This window comes from Mauremys reevesii, linkage group 3 (assembly GCF_016161935.1).
Source record: "Mauremys reevesii isolate NIE-2019 linkage group 3, ASM1616193v1, whole genome shotgun sequence".
NCBI classification, from domain to species: Eukaryota; Metazoa; Chordata; order Testudines; family Geoemydidae; genus Mauremys; species Mauremys reevesii.
This window is the reverse complement of record NC_052625.1, coordinates 7,946,362-7,962,035: the sequence shown is the minus strand read 5'-3', so window position 1 is coordinate 7,962,035 and position 15,674 is coordinate 7,946,362. Positions and strand designations below refer to the sequence as shown.

At 47.3% G+C, this 15,674-nt stretch overlaps 1 protein-coding gene across 4 annotated transcripts in view; it reads left to right on the top strand.

Annotated features, from left to right (window-relative positions):
• The first annotated feature begins 9,500 nt into the window (after positions 1–9,500).
• FERMT1 (FERM domain containing kindlin 1) overlaps positions 9,501–15,674 on the top strand; it is a 36,166-nt gene continuing 29,992 nt past the window's right edge. The window contains exon 1 of one of the 4 annotated variants that reach the window (XM_039532330.1): positions 9,501–9,600. The gene's annotated coding sequence lies outside the window, so the exon portion shown is untranslated. Of the gene's footprint in view, positions 9,601–11,193; positions 11,314–14,543; positions 15,609–15,674 lie in introns of those variants that run through there. The other 3 variants (XM_039532329.1, XM_039532327.1, XM_039532328.1) reach the window with 3 other exon arrangements.

Below are 15,674 nucleotides of genomic sequence, written 5' to 3'. Positions count from 1 at the left end.
AGGATAATTCCCCACTCTGGCACTTTGAGTGCAGAAGGTGGGGGCCCGCAAGGATTCTAAAAATTAATACTGGCCACTCCAGGCTGCTATTAAACTTCCAAGGTTACAGCTTTTCTGTGACCTTGGATGGGTAGATGCTGCCACCACCCAAGTGCAGAAACCCCTTTGAGACCAGGAAGGTGCACTTGGGAATTCCTTCCTGTGGGTACCCTCAAGCCCTTTCATTACCACCCCCAGCCCCTGGGGAAGAGCTGAGAAAGAAAAACAAAGGAAATCAGCTGTTGCCACCAGCTAATTAAACAACATGTGCACAAACCTCTTAGGACACAAAAATCCAATCCTGTTCTTAAAAAAGGTAAATTTTATTAATAAAAAAAAAGAAAGAAAATACATCTGGGAACTCAGGCTAGTGCTAGATTTTAAAAGAGCAACTACAAGGATTAAGCACCAAGAATAGCTTTCCAGCTTAAAGGTTACAAGCAAAACAAAAGCACCTGGGGTTAGCACAGAGGAATCCACAAGCCATAACAAAATAAAAGGGATAAACCTAATCGTGTCTTCCTAGACATTTCCTGATCTACTTACATATCTGGGGTTTTAAATGAGTAGTTTCTAGGTATGATACTGATGTTTTTTTCATACCTGGCCCAAGCTTCTTACAGCATAGCTGCTGCCTCATCTGCCTCTCCCCCTAGAGAACAACAACAGACAGACAAAAGGGGAGGGGTCTTTTTTAAATTTTAAAAAGTTTTAGCCTTCCCATTGGCTCTTTTGGCCAGGTGCCCACTCACTTCCTTTTACCTATGCATAACAATGAGACTTTTTAACCATTTACAGATAGAGCAATTAGAGAACACCTACTAAGAAGGATTTTATAGCTACTGGCTGGATGGATGTCCATAAAAGGGAGCTACCCGCCCCCACTTCATTTATCACAAGCAGCTTACAGATGGGGATACTGAGGCACAGAGTTAAGTGATTTGTCCGATCAGTGGCAGAGTTGGGAACAGAACCCAGGATTCACAATCCCATGCACAATCCTTTAGATCACAGATGCCCTCCTATTGTTAAATGGGAAATAGTTGTATTGAGGGAACATTAGCAACAAAAGACATTACATGGAAGTGTTTGATGTGTGTAACACAAAAAGTGCTGCATTAGGGAGCATGTCTAGTGATTAAAGCAATGGACTAATTTTCAGGACACTGGGGTTCTATTTTTGGCCCTGTCACTGGCAATCTATGCAACCAGGGACAAAGTCCCTCTGACTCAGTTTCTCCATTTGCAAAGTGAGAACAAGAACAATTTCCTACCTGATAAAAATTGCTTTGAGCACCAAAATGCACAGTGCTATAGAAAAGCATAGTATTTCGGTTAATTTATTATTATTGGCCAATGTTCTCAAACTCAGGCTCCTAAATTAAGCACCTATGTCCACATTTAGGCACCTAAATAAAAGTGACCAGTGTTTTTAAAGGTGCTGGGCACCCATGACTTCTGCTAGGAAGCTCTGGGTGACCAGAATCTTTGAAGAAGAGGCTACTTCTGCTTAGATGCCTACCTACGGATTTAAAGGTGGGATTTGCAAAAGCGTCCTGCATCGGTCCAACTGCCCCCCCTTTACCATTGACTTCAGTGGACTGAGATTAAAAACCAATCCTTAGCACTACCTAATCTCACCGTCACTGCCTCACATCTTTCACAACTGGCCCATTCATTATTTTTATCAATCTTGCAAGACACTCCAACCCGCTGGGGGGGGGGGTGTTTTGGAGCCACTGCTGTACTGAATCAAGGAGGAAGACTGAGTGGTAGGTAATAATGGATTAGCTAATCCTCAGATATGACAAATGATTCTGGCTGCAACTGATACTGTGCAGACCTTCAGAACTCAAGTCAAAAACAACATGACAAAGGTTAAAGTCATTACATCAGACGTCTGGGGAAAATACATATTGTGATGCACACCCATGCGTTATTGCCCTGACTCTGTTCTGAGTAATGAGTCCCCCTCTGCTCACTTCTCCTTGTTACTCACACTCCAGGGGTTTTCTAGAATGCTTTTTAAGTGTCTCAGATTTCACATTGGTCATGCTACCACTTCCTCAGTCTGCTTTTCAAGCATGAGAGCCGGCTATAAAGGAAAGGCAGGGTTTTGAAATCCTCCACGAAGAATCCAGGCCTTGAGGGGTGACATGTTCACAGGCGTGAATCACACAGGATCATTGATTGTTGGCAGGATTGCCCAGCACTCAGCTCTGACTCCTGAAGTCTTTTCTATGCACAAAATTTGCACAAGCATCACTTTCTTTCTTGTGGGGGGAACTGTCTTATGTCTGCACCTAAATTATCCCCCCTTCAATATGTCTTGGATCTTAAATCAATATAATTAATCATAATTAAAAAGGCTTTAAGACTCTGAACAGGCAGGGGCTGAAACTCTATATAAAAAAAGCACACGGGGATGGAATTTTATCTTTCGGATACTTAGGCTGCTAAATAACTGGATATATATTTTTTAAAGCTTAAATTCCATTGATTTCCCATGCGACTTAGGCATGATAAAGTGAGAGCTTTATGCCTATGGTTAAGAGGCTTTTCTGCATTTTAAGCACTGTATATTTATGATATGGGCGGTACATATTATACTAAATATGCACATTCCAGAATTTCCAGTGCAGTTCCGAGTTCCCCAATAGCCTAACAAGTGGGGGAACTGAGCACTGTGGAGTCCCCACTACGCAGAGCAAGGGATGGACAATTCCAGAGACATGTTGCATTAATTGTGCCCATCTCTGAATAGCAGCCTGATCTGTCACTATAACCATCTCCACAGGACACTTAAGGAACAGGAGGAATCAAACTGTAGAGGGAATGTCAGGTCCAACTCAGGCATGAGGTCACATCAAGTGAGGCTCATTTAGAATATGTATAGATCGGGGAAGCAAGGGGAGAGGGACTTTCCTGCAATTTACTTGGAGCTCTGTGGATCTCCTCACTCCTCTCTCCCGCCCTGCCAAATGAAGGAGGACAGAAGAACAGGACTGCAAGTCTGAGCTCACAGACATCACCTCTGAGTAGGCTCAGGCTGAGCATGGCCTAAACTCCACAAGCCTAAACTTCCCTGCACAGCAACGGCAACTACAACTGGGGATTCACACCTCTGGCTGTTCATGGCCCACCTGCACCACGGCGACTGGAGGAGACCCTGGAGATGACTGGACCTGCTGAACACAGAGGACCCGACATCTCATGGGGAAACCCCAACACAGACTCTGGTAGGAAGTGACCCAGGGAGGGTGGCAGAGCGGTACCTGCCTCCCAGGGAAACTCAGCGTGCTTTGCTAGGACCCCCCTGCTGAGTCAGTGGCAAGCTGCTATGCCACTGTTAAGGCCCTGGGTTGGGGCCTGGTGGAGTTGGGTGGGCCTGAGCCCCCCTACTGGGGCTGTCAAACCCCAACGCCATAGACTCTGGCCGCTAGGCCACGCAGCCCTACACCAAAGGGGGCGCTATAGACTCTGGCCGCTAGGCCACGCAGCCCTACACCAAAGGGGGCGCTATAGACTCTGGCCGCTAGGCCACGCAGCCCTACACCAAAGGGCTGCTTTACGAACTGTGACAGATAGCCCGTGCTGCCCTTACCCTAGGGGTGTGGATCATCACACATGCATAAAACAGGTGTATCAAACAGCCCAGATGGCCTGTAGGAATGTAGTGTATAGACCCACAGGGAAATATATAGAGGGAGTGCGTGGGAACTTCTCTTTCTGTTACTTGTACAGTAGCCTGAATCTGCATGCATAGGCGGGGCCATCAAGGAGAACTCAGCGAGTGGAATGGTGAAACTGGAGAAACCATCACTGTGGCTGTGGCATCTCAGAGACTAGATCCGGGTAGGAGGCCTTCGGGCAACGCTCTCAAGCCTAGTTTGCTGCCATTCAGGTGGGGCACTACATGTTTCCACTGCGGCTCTAAGGAGTTCTCCTTTACCCTCTCCCAGCTGTGATTCCCCACCCTAGCGGTGGATTGGAACATGGGACCCCAAATCTCACACCATAAACTACACTCCTTAATCGTGTGGAGGTGATACGTCAGGACCACATGCAGTATAGCTTATCAGAGGGCTGACCGGGCGGTTTCCACACTGCCCCCACACCCCTCCAACCCTTCTAGCTCAGGAGCCAGACACAACTGGACAGCATTCGAGGGTCGACAAGTTCAGTCACTGGCATACAGAACAGGTTCTTTGTTGATTTTCCCCAGAGAGGCTTTCCCTGCAAATTAGACTTTAGAAAGACAAGGAACCTTTCTCTCTGTTCTCTCCCAGGCCCTTGTCTGATTGTCTCGCTGCTTCTGGAAAAGGAACAACACATGCAACTAGAAATGAGGTACAAAGGATGTTCTGCAGGGAACTTGCCTCTGGGGGTATGTCTACCCTGCAAACAAAGTAAAGGTCTGACTGGAGCATGGGTAGGCATCCCCGTGTTCGTTTTAATCTAGCTAGCACAGGTAACAATAGCAGTCGTGGCATTGGGCTAGCAACCAGAATATGTATCCAAAGTCCCTGGAAGTCTTGTACTCCGGTTGCTAGCCCCTGCTGAAGCTTGTGCCACCATGTCTACATGACTATTGTCACCTATTACCTGTTATCTCTTCTGAGGCTGTATTGCAAATCCATGGCCTACCCATGCTACAATCAGACCTTCACTGGCCGTGCAGACATACCCTTAAGGTACAGCTATGCTTATGGTGGCATGTGGAATACAGACACTGCACCCTCAGCTAGCATGGGTATTTCAATAGCAATGGAGACAATGAGGATAGAGCTTAAGCAAGTAAAGTGCCCTACATGCCTGAACCCTAGGGAGTATACACAAGCGAGCCCCACAAGGCTCTCGACACACCCAAGCAGGGCCTCCCATGACTACACTGCATGTAGTGAACCACTGCCTCCCTGCTGCCGAAGCCTGTCCCCGCTGCCTGCCCCACGCCAGAGCCTTGCACTGTGGCGCGTAGCTACGTGAGTAGCGCCTGTACGTTACATGTCACTAAGTGTAGACAAAGCATTAGAGAAGGGCTTGCTCAATATCCCCACCTGCTCATCCAGAGGCAGCAAAGGCCCTAATGTCCACCGAGAGAGAACAGAAAAGCCACTGGGTTTGGAGTCAGAAGGACTTGAGGACACAAGGGGTGATGGCTTGTCTCTGAATTCTCACACGTTTGGTCACTCCTGGGTGGAGCACAGAGCAGCAGTGTCTGCTGCGAGGAGAAGCGGAGCATGGCGTCCCAGGGGAAATGCCACATGTTTGGCCATAAATTTGCAATGCAGCCTCAGAGGAGATAACCCTTTCCCTCCGTGGTGGGAGCAGTGGCTCTGCAGTATTAATATCATCCGCAGAAGAGGGAAGAAACTATTATTTAGTGGGAATGGGTGGTGCCCTGGAATGTCAGCAGCACTTTGCAGAGGTTGGACTTGAGCACCATCAGTGAAGGGGAACTCCTACTCTGATATTGCATCTGGGAATTTACAAAGAATTTCATAGGCATTAGAGATGCCAAAGATTTTGAGGATCATCCCTGTGATTATGTGAAACTCTTACCTTTGATGGATTTCAAATCTAGTTCTAAAGTCCCAAGAGATGGGTGGGGGTTAAGGCCTCCCTCCTTGGAAGACTATTCCACAGCCTGGTGGAGCTCAGACTCGGGATACTCTTCCACATATTCCTTTTCCTCACTACGTCCCATTATTCTTTGTTATAACTCCCCAGCCCTAGCCTAGGAAATTCCTCTCCAGCCTTGGTGATAACCTCCTCCACAAAAGGGACTAGCAGGGGCATAATCCAATACAGCATACACATCATCCTTCCCTCAAGATAATGGGGCAGTCACCTGCCTACCATTAAAGTCAGGGAGTCCCATCACAAAGTCAGGGAGCCGTAGCTCAGTGCAAGGAGGGCAGCAATATCATCAGAACTAAGTTACTAAGGGTCACGTTGTGTCTCAAACTAACCAGCTGATGCAGCCACTCCTTTCCCACAAAGACAGGATCAGAGGAACCCCTTGTAGGTGGCAGATGATGCAGCTGTGGAAAAGGGAAGCATCAAAATCCATTACAAAAAGGTAAATTCTTTTGTCTTTTTTCCCACTTCTTCCATCACTCCAGCCCATCAGGCTATCAGCTGTAGGAACACATTTACAACAATGGGCCTCTGCTAATGTCAGATAGGATTCCAATACCATTATCTTCACCGGTCATTGCCAGCTGCATGACATGAGCTTATTCAAGATATTGCAGGGGCATACTGAGCACATCAAAGTAACCATTGTTCCACTATGCAGCTTGTGAGCTACCAAGGTGCATTTCCTCCCACCAATGCCAACTAATTTTTGGAGACCAGCCCACTGATTTCTGCTAACAATACAAAGGATTTAACAAGAGAAGGACATCTCATGCAGTCTCTGCATGGAGCATTCCCCATTTTGTACATTCCCTTTGCACATTTCTTGCAAACCCCATTGCCCAGGTCTCACAGTCTCTCCCAAAGCTGCTGTTATGTGGCCAGCCCTCCAGACAACAAGAATTGTTTCATGAAAAAGTTCAAGGTTTTGCCATTTGGTTTCGTTACAGCGTGAAACAAAACCACCGTTGCTTTTCAGACATTCAGGGGAGAGAGAAGAGCCTAGAGTAATCAGCTGGAATATGAGACCACAGTTCAAATCCCTGCTTTCCCTAATTTGGAGCAGGACCAGGAACCTGGGTTTCCCCCAGGTCTGTTACCCGTGGAAGGAGCAGTGCTCCGAGACCCCCATAAATCATTGTGTTCTAGCTGGTGGACGCTAAGCTCACTCGCTCTCTTCCTAGTATCCACTTCCTGGATTGAATTGGGAGGATCCCTTAAATAATCTGATCCTCTGCATTCCACAGTTGAGGGAGTGGAGAATGTTCTGTGACTCTGGCAGACCAGGTGCCAGCTCAAGCCAAGGCCCTAGGCCTCACTGCACACGGACAAATGCACAGCTGGAAACCAGTCTGGCTCACCTGTGTGTTAATATTGTTATAATAGATGTTAAGTTGATAAGAATGTGTTTAGTGTTGATGAAATGCTTGTAGGATGCTGCATGCATTGACTTCACTTAGAACATCTGTATTCACTGAGTGTTTGCATTGTAAATCTCTGTAACTGTGTAACTCGCCCAACAGGAAAGAAGCAATAATGAGTGTGGAGTGCTGGTCCTGCACACAATAAGGCCCTTTGAAACCAAATGAGCCATTGTGAAACATCAAAGAACACCGACTGTGTTGATTGCCCCTCCACACACACCCATGAAGAGGAGACAGGTGCTGACACTTGTTCCATCGGTTTGAACTCTAGGGGAAGGGAATAAAAATCCCTGACCAGAAGGAACTTTATCACCCTGCTGCTTGGAAGGTGGAGAGGGCAATCGTTCTAAGCACAAGCAAGGGAGCCATAAGCTGCTTTGCTTAGCTCTAGAGGTCATAGAAAGCTTGAATATCGCAGCAGTTTCTATTACCTTTTGGCACCTAAGACCGTAACTCATTCATGTGTGTGTTTACCTGCTTTAACCTTGTAAATAACTTATTTCTTTCTCTTGGTTAATAAATCTGTAATCAGTTTATTACAGGACGGGCTACAGGCATTGTCTTTGATGAGAGATCTAAGGTACAATTGATATGGGTAAGTGACTGGTCCTTTGGGACTAGGAGTAACCTGAATGTTGTGACTTTTTTTAGGAAGGGACCATCTCTCACAAAGGCAGGCTTGCCTAGGTGGCAGGATATATTAGAGTTCCCACGAGGACTGTCTGACTCCATGTTAAGGTTGTTTCAGTGCTTGAGGAGTTACACTTGATTACTTGGTTGGTGAAATCTACCTATAATCCACCCAATCAGTTTGGGGTTTGTGTCCTGTTTCTTAATAGTCTGCCTGGAGATTGGCACTTACAGTCACGAGCATCTTAAACAGCCTGACATATAATAGGAATTACTGGATAGATATCATATGAACTCCAGCTCATTCACACAAGTCTGGATGAGATCAACATTCCCAATAGGCTCCCATAAGAAGTTATTTTTTGTCTCTGGGCTGCCACTTGTTTTCCACTATGGTCACCTTCTCCTGAGCTGAGACTTTGTATTTGACAGTATTCATCCTCAGCCCAGGCCAATGACAGACATCCCCGGCACCATGTGTCTGTTCTGAATTTCAGCTTCTGGAGTATCTTGATCATTCAGTGCGTTTACTTCAATTTTCTCTGTTCAGGACCCTGATCAGAAAAATTGCCCAAGAAAAGATAAGTGAATTTTCTTCTTCCCTAAAGCCAATATTAGTACTCCCTTGATTCTGGAGACAGACCCTGAGAGCACATCACAGCATTTTAATATGACTAAATGTATGTAAACAAAGGTTGTGTACACTCAGGCCAGACTTACATGCTGGGGGACTCTATCCTGGGCAGCAGTAACTGAAAGATTTGGGGGTCAGGATGGATAATCAGCTCCCGGTGTGATGCTGTGGCCAAAAGGGCTAATGTGACCAATGATGCATAAACAGGGGAAATTTGAGTAGGAGTAGAGGTTATTTAACCACTGTGTCTGGCACTGGTGCAACCATTGCTGGAATACTGTGTCCAGTTCTGGTGTCCTTCATTCAAGAAGGATGTTGATAAATTGGAGAGGGTCAGAGAAGACCCATGAGAATAATTAAAGAATTAGATGGCTTAGATGATAAATAAACTCCAAGAGCTCAATTTATCTTAAGAAAGAGAAGGTGAAGGGGTGACAGACTAATCCAAAGTACCAACATAGGGAACAAACATTTAATAATGGACTCTTCGCTGTTGCAGAGATGACATAACACAATTCAGTGGCTGGTAGTGGAAGCTAGACAAATTCAGTCTAGAAATAAGGTACATTTTTAAGTGAGTAATTAACCTGATTGAATCTTGATGGAAAATCATCTTTTTTTCTAAAAGATATGCTCTAGGAATTGTTTGGGGGAAGGTCTATGGCCTGTATTATACAACAGACTAGATGATCACACTCGTCCTTTCTGGTCTTGGAATCTATGAATCAAGGAACTGGTAATGATAGAAGCTGGGAAAAGAAAAAGGCTGCCCTCCGTATGCAAAGCATAAGAATTGTTGAGGATGGTAAATGCTTTGAAGATAAATTTCCTGTAGGAACTTAGTTATGTTTCAGCTGGGGCCCTGCTCTGCTTATCCCTGATTCTCCGTGGCTAGAAAAAGGATGGGAATGGGGTTGTAATGCTCTCATCAGAAGTAGATAACTGATGATTTCACTTATGTTGTGGCATTTGGAGGAGTTGCCAGGACTGTGAATAGGACACAGCTGTTCCTGCAATTCTGGCATAACTCCATAGGTTACCCATTCTGGGCCATGCCCACTGCCCTCATTTGATCAAAGCTGTAGGCAGCCATTTGCTCCCCAATTGAAAGAGCCGGTCACCAGTCCAGCCAGGCTTGGTGGGAAGTCAGCAGATAGCTCTGAGCCAACTGAGGGACAGCCCCTGACCTCGCCTCACCATCCTGTGCTTGTTCTAGCTACCGCTTGCAAAGAGGTATAGTCTCCTCCTTCACTTCAAGGACTGCTTCACCTTGCCCTGTGACCTGTATTCTTTTCTAGAGCATCTGGCAGGAACCAGGGTTGTAAGTCAACTATTCCAATGATTCTGAATAGCCTCCACTTTCCAGAAAGCCACCTGCTGTAGCGTTAAGACAGCCGGGAACTGATTCTCTTCAGTGTCTGAGTTCTAGGACCAAAGCCCCATGTATCTGCATGAAACATTTGTATCCCTGTGGGGCAAGAGGGTTTTACATAGGAGGGACCATGTTTGCAGTACTGTCCACCCCTGTTAATATTGCTGGTGGGGGCATGCAGGGTGTCAGGTGAAAGCACATGGGGGCACTCAATGTCATGTGACAGTTCATGTTTATTTGGTTTGATGCCACTTGAATTTTCATGCCTAAAGGAGGGGGGCTGAGGCCAGGCCTACCACAATTTGAGTGCTTGTTAAGGTCCCGTATAGGGAGGAGGCTTCTCCTTCAGGTAAAAATCTCCCTAATTTATAAGAAGAGTCTCTCTGCCCATCAGGGGAAATTACCGCAGGTAAATGTGGTGGTGACACCAGGACAAAGGGGGACTAGTACATACTGAGGAACCTTCTGGCCTTATAAAATAGAAGGTGGCAGGGCTAGAAAGAAACGATGGGCCAGGAGGCCCCTTCCTACTTACTTGTTCTTTCACTTCTGGGCTGCTGTCCGCCTTGTCCCTCCATGGGCTGCTGGCAGGGGAGGAAGGTCACGCCAGCCATGGCAACTTGCAGCAGAAGCTGGGAACTACCTGGTCATTAGGGTGTGGTGACCCGCCGCAGCAGCTGGTGGCAACAGTCTGATTCTTTCCCAGTCTTTCAGGAGTGGCTAGAAATCCCCATCCTCTGTTACATCTGCCCCGGGAGCAGGAGCTGGGGATTGACAATTATACTTTGTCTGTGGCTGCTGTTGACATCCTAAGCAAACATTCCCAAGGCTCCAAAAAGTCTGGCCTCCTGCACGTGTTTGTGGTTCCATCTTATCTGAACTGATGCACAAGAACCTGAGTGTGCAAGGCCTGTCAATAAGCACCAGTGGGACCGACCTGGATTTTGCCAGAGCCCTGAGAAAGGTGCAGGAGTTGGAGACTCCAAGAGGCAAAAAGCTACTTTGGAAACGTGCTCTGCTACAGTCTTCCCAGGTGACCTTGGGCAAGTCACTTAGCTCCAGTTCCTCAACGGTATTGAGGTGCCTCACGCTGTTGTTGATCCGAATGAGTGAGGCGTCCCTGTGCCTCAGTGTCCCCATCTGTCCAAGGGGGATGCTAGCCCTGCCCACGGGGGAGGATAAATAGTCACGGCTGGGAGGTGCTCAGTTCTGAGGGCAGCACCACGGATAGAGCATTTTTACAGTGCCACAAGGGGCTTGTGTTGTATTTAGGGCGGGGAGAGGCGAGCAGAGCCGCCCTGTGCGGTTTGCACGCTCCGCCTGGCTCGCCCCGACCTGCCCGCGCCCCGCTGCCAGACGGGGCGGGATGCCCGCGGGAGCGGGGCCGGGCCGGCTGCAGGAGCAGCGCTAAGGCCGCGCCCTGGTTCCCCGGGGGCCCGCCGCGGCGCAGGGCAGGGCCGGGCCGGGCCGGGCCGGGCGGAGGGCGCCTCCCCCTCGCGGTTCTTAGGCGCCAGGTGCTGGTGGAGGGAGCAGCCGCGGGTCTGGGAGGCGAGAGCTGCCCTTGGCCGAGGCACGTGAGTGGGAGCGGGAGCGCTGGTGGGCGGGAACGACCCTTTCTCCCGTGGGCAGCGCCCCCAGCCCCTGCTTTGCTCCCCCGGCTTCCTCTGGCAGGAGGGATTGAAAGGGGAGGATGATTCTTCCTTAAAGCCCTACTCTGCTTGCAGGTCTCTGGGCAGCTCCTGCTATGTTGGTGGGAGAGACCAGGTCGCTTTGTGTGGTAGCTGTAACCTGGGGCAAGTGGCAGTTTGTTGTGAGGAAACGTATTAATTGTAGGGTGTGTTGTTTTTTTTAAAAGCCTAATGGCCTTAATGGGTCCTTTGGAGAATGAGATCTGGATACCTAAGGCCAGGTCCTCGGCTTGTACAAATAGGCAGTGGAAGGCCCAGGGAGCTTGCTTGATTTCCACCTGGCTTCTAAAGATTTCTGCGTGTAAAAACCCGCTTTAGAGCAAACAGCGGTTCCAAGTGCACGCTGAAATGATTGAGTTGGAGGGAGGGATTGGAGGAGGAATGTGGGGCAACCAGATTTTCTGACTTTAACTGCTGGTAGCCTTTAAATCAAGAAATTGTCCTGTCTTCATTGTCACTCTTGGGTAGCCCACAAGTGTTTGCTGTTGAAGAAATTGGGGCCAGATCCTGCAGTCCTGAAAGCCAGTAGAAGTTTTGGTATTGACTTCAGTGGGTTCAGCAAGCTGGTTCCTAAGAGTTTTGCATGATGTTTTAAACCTTGCATTTGAGAGTCTTGATTTCCTAACCCAAATATCATGGCTTTTAAATAGGTGCTATAAATTTTGGTATCTGTTCTTAAATGCCAAGGCCGTTGGTTCTTAAGAAATACCTATGGTAAATAGAGTTCATTTTGTTGTTAATATTTTTATTTTATTGGTTTCTGTTTGTTTGGTTTTTGCACTGGTGCGATCATTTAAGGAAAAGCCCCTTTCAACTAGTAGGAAAAGAAACAAAATTCCCATTGGCTTCAGTTGAAGAAGGGTTGGGCCTCATGCCGGTTTGTTTACTCTAAAATTAATTAAAGGATGTAACGTTTGGTGCAGTAAGGGCTAGGATTTATTATCTGTGCAAGTGTGTGTTTTCTAAAGAAGGTAACCATAATGTTTCCCAGCAATTAAATGATTTCTATTATGTTGTTGCTATGACACTATTTAGAACCACTGATTTAATAAATGTAATACCTTCATTCATATATAAGCCCAGAAGGCACCATTATCATCTAGTCTGACCTGTAAAATTTCACCCAGTTACACCTGCATTGAGCCCAGTATTTGTGTGTGACTAAATTATATCTTCCAGCCAGGCATCTAGTCTTGATTTAAAGATGTCAAGAGATGGAAAATCCACCATTTCTGTTGGTAGCTTGCTCCAGTGGCTAATCACCCCCAGTGTTAAAAATGTCTGCCTTATTTCTTCTTTGAATTTGTATGGTTTTAACTTCCAGCCACTGGTACCCATTAGGCCTTTCTCTGCTAGATTATCTATTACTGTTTGTTTTTATTATCACAAACAAAACCTCTGGCTTGAAAGGGAAATATTGAAGAGAGGCTTTAGAGAAATAAATCAAATAAGGCGCCTGTCACAGCTACAGAGCTAGCGGTAACTAGCGCGGTAACTGTGAAATAATAACAATAATAATCTACAGGGTGAAATCATGGGATTCTCCTACTCTTAGACCAGGCCTGGTCTTAAAATACTCTGTATATCAACCATGCTTTCCCAGCTGAGTTCAGCACCTGTGGTTCTTCCCTTCCAGGCTCTGTGAACAGAGTGTCCAGATGGCCGCCTTAAACCAAAGCATTGTTTGATTTCAACAGTAATAATAAAGCACAACATAAGGGGTGGGGGAGAAGGTTTTGACATGGATATAGGCCTTCCTAGGGATGGTCTAACTTCTTCACGCCACCCCAGCAGGTGTCTGTATGTGTCTGAGTCTGACCAGCTTCTCAGCAACAACGGTCTCCCTGTCTTGAGAGAGAAAATCGTTTGTAGAATTCTTTGTTCTCTCAGTCTGTGGGCTTTGGGTCCCTGCTGACCAAACTGCCTTTGGAAGGCTCAACAGGAGGTCAGGCCTCTCCCCACTGCCTTGTAACAACCCCCATGTGAGCACTGAGGTATCATCTCAAGTCATTCTTTAGCCTTCCTGTTTCACACAGTGTAGTCATACAGTGAACATCCCAATAACCAGCTCACGGACGGCATTCTTAAATTATTACAGAGCAGCCCCTGGCCGTCTTGGTGCCAAGCTGTGCTTGGATCGGTGTAGGGGGATCTTTGGGCCCACAGGGAGCTCTGTGAAAGCCCAGGGCTCTCAACCCAGATACAAGGTTCCATCCACATGAATATAACTTCAGGATTGGGGCCTTAATATGCCATCCTAGCTTTAAACGCAACCATAGGTTTTACTGTAACCCAAACTGAAGAGAAGGAGGAAGAGTATCTAGGTACTGGGGATCCTGTTCATGATCAGTGACTTTAACATCCATATGGATGACACGTCCTCTGAATGGGGTCCAGGATTTCGTGGCTACCAAGACGCTAACCAAGGAGGCTGTTGGTTTAACTTGCAGTGAGTCCCAGTTTGGACCTTGTGTTTGGGATGGGGGGTGAGTAATCAAATCCCTACCCACCTCATTGATGGACCATTGCTTCCCTCAGTTTCGCTCTCCCTTGCGAGGGGGCCTATTTGGATGGTTCACCCTCAGAAACTAATGACACCTGAGTGGGAAGCCGAGGGAGAAAGCACAGTCTGTCAGGAGAATGGCAATCTTGTGGAATGTCATGTGAGAGGTTGTAGGATCGTTGCCCGTGTTCTCCAGCTTGCTACCCCTCAGGACATAAATGCTTTCTTTGAAGTTCTCTTGCCTGTGTTCTACAGAGGGTGAGACTAGATGAGCTAATCATAGAAGTATAGGGTTGTAAGGGGCCTTGAAAGGTCATCTAGTCCACACACACACACCCCCATCCTGAAGCAGGACTAAAACCGATGAATCATAAGGCTAATTTTCCTCTGCTATTGACAAGGTTGCCCCTAGGCATCCTTTTCTTGGACTTTGGTCTAACAGGTCACCTTGGCTTAAAGGTGACCTGTGGCAAATGCAGTAGGAGGGAAATGCTGGCGTTCCAGTGCCAGAAATCCTATCCTGAATCTGACCAAATGGGATACAAAGACTTTTTTTTAAAAAAATCTTACGTTTTGGCTGTGAAGTAGGCAAAGAAATGGTTTGTCTCTGTTGCAGGCCTGCCAGGGTCTCCACTAGCAGGCGATCACCAATCTGCTGTCCTGGACCCAGTCTTTGGATCCCATGTGCTCCCAAACTCACGGAATCTGAGCAGTGTCCAGACGCTATCTCTAGTCCTTACCTCTTGGGCACATCCTGTCTGACACCTTTCTGTGGGATGGTGGGACCCAACAGTCCAGCTGCCCTAGGTCCCCAAACCAGTTCTGAACCTGCCCCAAGTCCTATGTGCACACTCCACAGAGCTCTACCTTCGTGGGTGCTCCAGCGTGTAGTTTAACCCTTCGGTGACACATGGCAGATAATGCAAGGTACTCACTCAGGCTTTGCCAAGAACTTCTTAAACACACATGCACCTTACTCATAGACGGCACAAGAGATTTACAGACCTATGGAAAAAAACAATGCACAGCTGAACGCAGTTCCCTCCTTCAGAGTCCTCACCACTCCTGAGAGTCCTTTAGGGTTTGGTCATAGGGGACCAGGTCCATCTTGCCCCCTACATCTTCTCAGTCTGCTCGTTCCGGTGATGGTCTTTGTCCCTTTGCTAGAGAGCCTGTCCTTTGAAAAGCAGGGTCGGGACGCCTCTTCCTGCTTCTCCTCTCATGTTGGGGAATTTTCCATTCTCCCCCTCTCCCCACTTTGTGTGGCAGAGGGTTGCTAAAAGCTAGTGGCTCTGCCTGGCACCCCTCTGGAGCTATCTGGGTAAGACTATACAGTTGCTAATGGCCCTGTTTCAGATTTTCAGATGTGGTGCATTTTCTACCATAAAATGGAAGCTATAATCCACAGTGACGGTCACAGTCGTAAACAAGAGTGCATAAAATCAAATGGAATTCATGAGTTTACATAGACAGAGTGACAAAACTTCACAGCCTCCGCCATAGCATCTGTAAAGCAGGTTTGCTTCAGGAAGTGGGAAGCTTGCTTGAACAGAGCTGTCTCTGCTCTTTCGCTGGTTCAAGTTCCCCTGTTCTGAAGAAATATCTCCTGACTTTGTGGCTAAAATCATTCAAATCCAGTGGGAGCAGATTCTGGAGGAAACCTATGCCACACCTCTGCGTAAGTTTCCGGTATTTCTCTGTCTGAACTGTTGCCCACATCAGGCCCTTAAGTCCATTTCTTGAT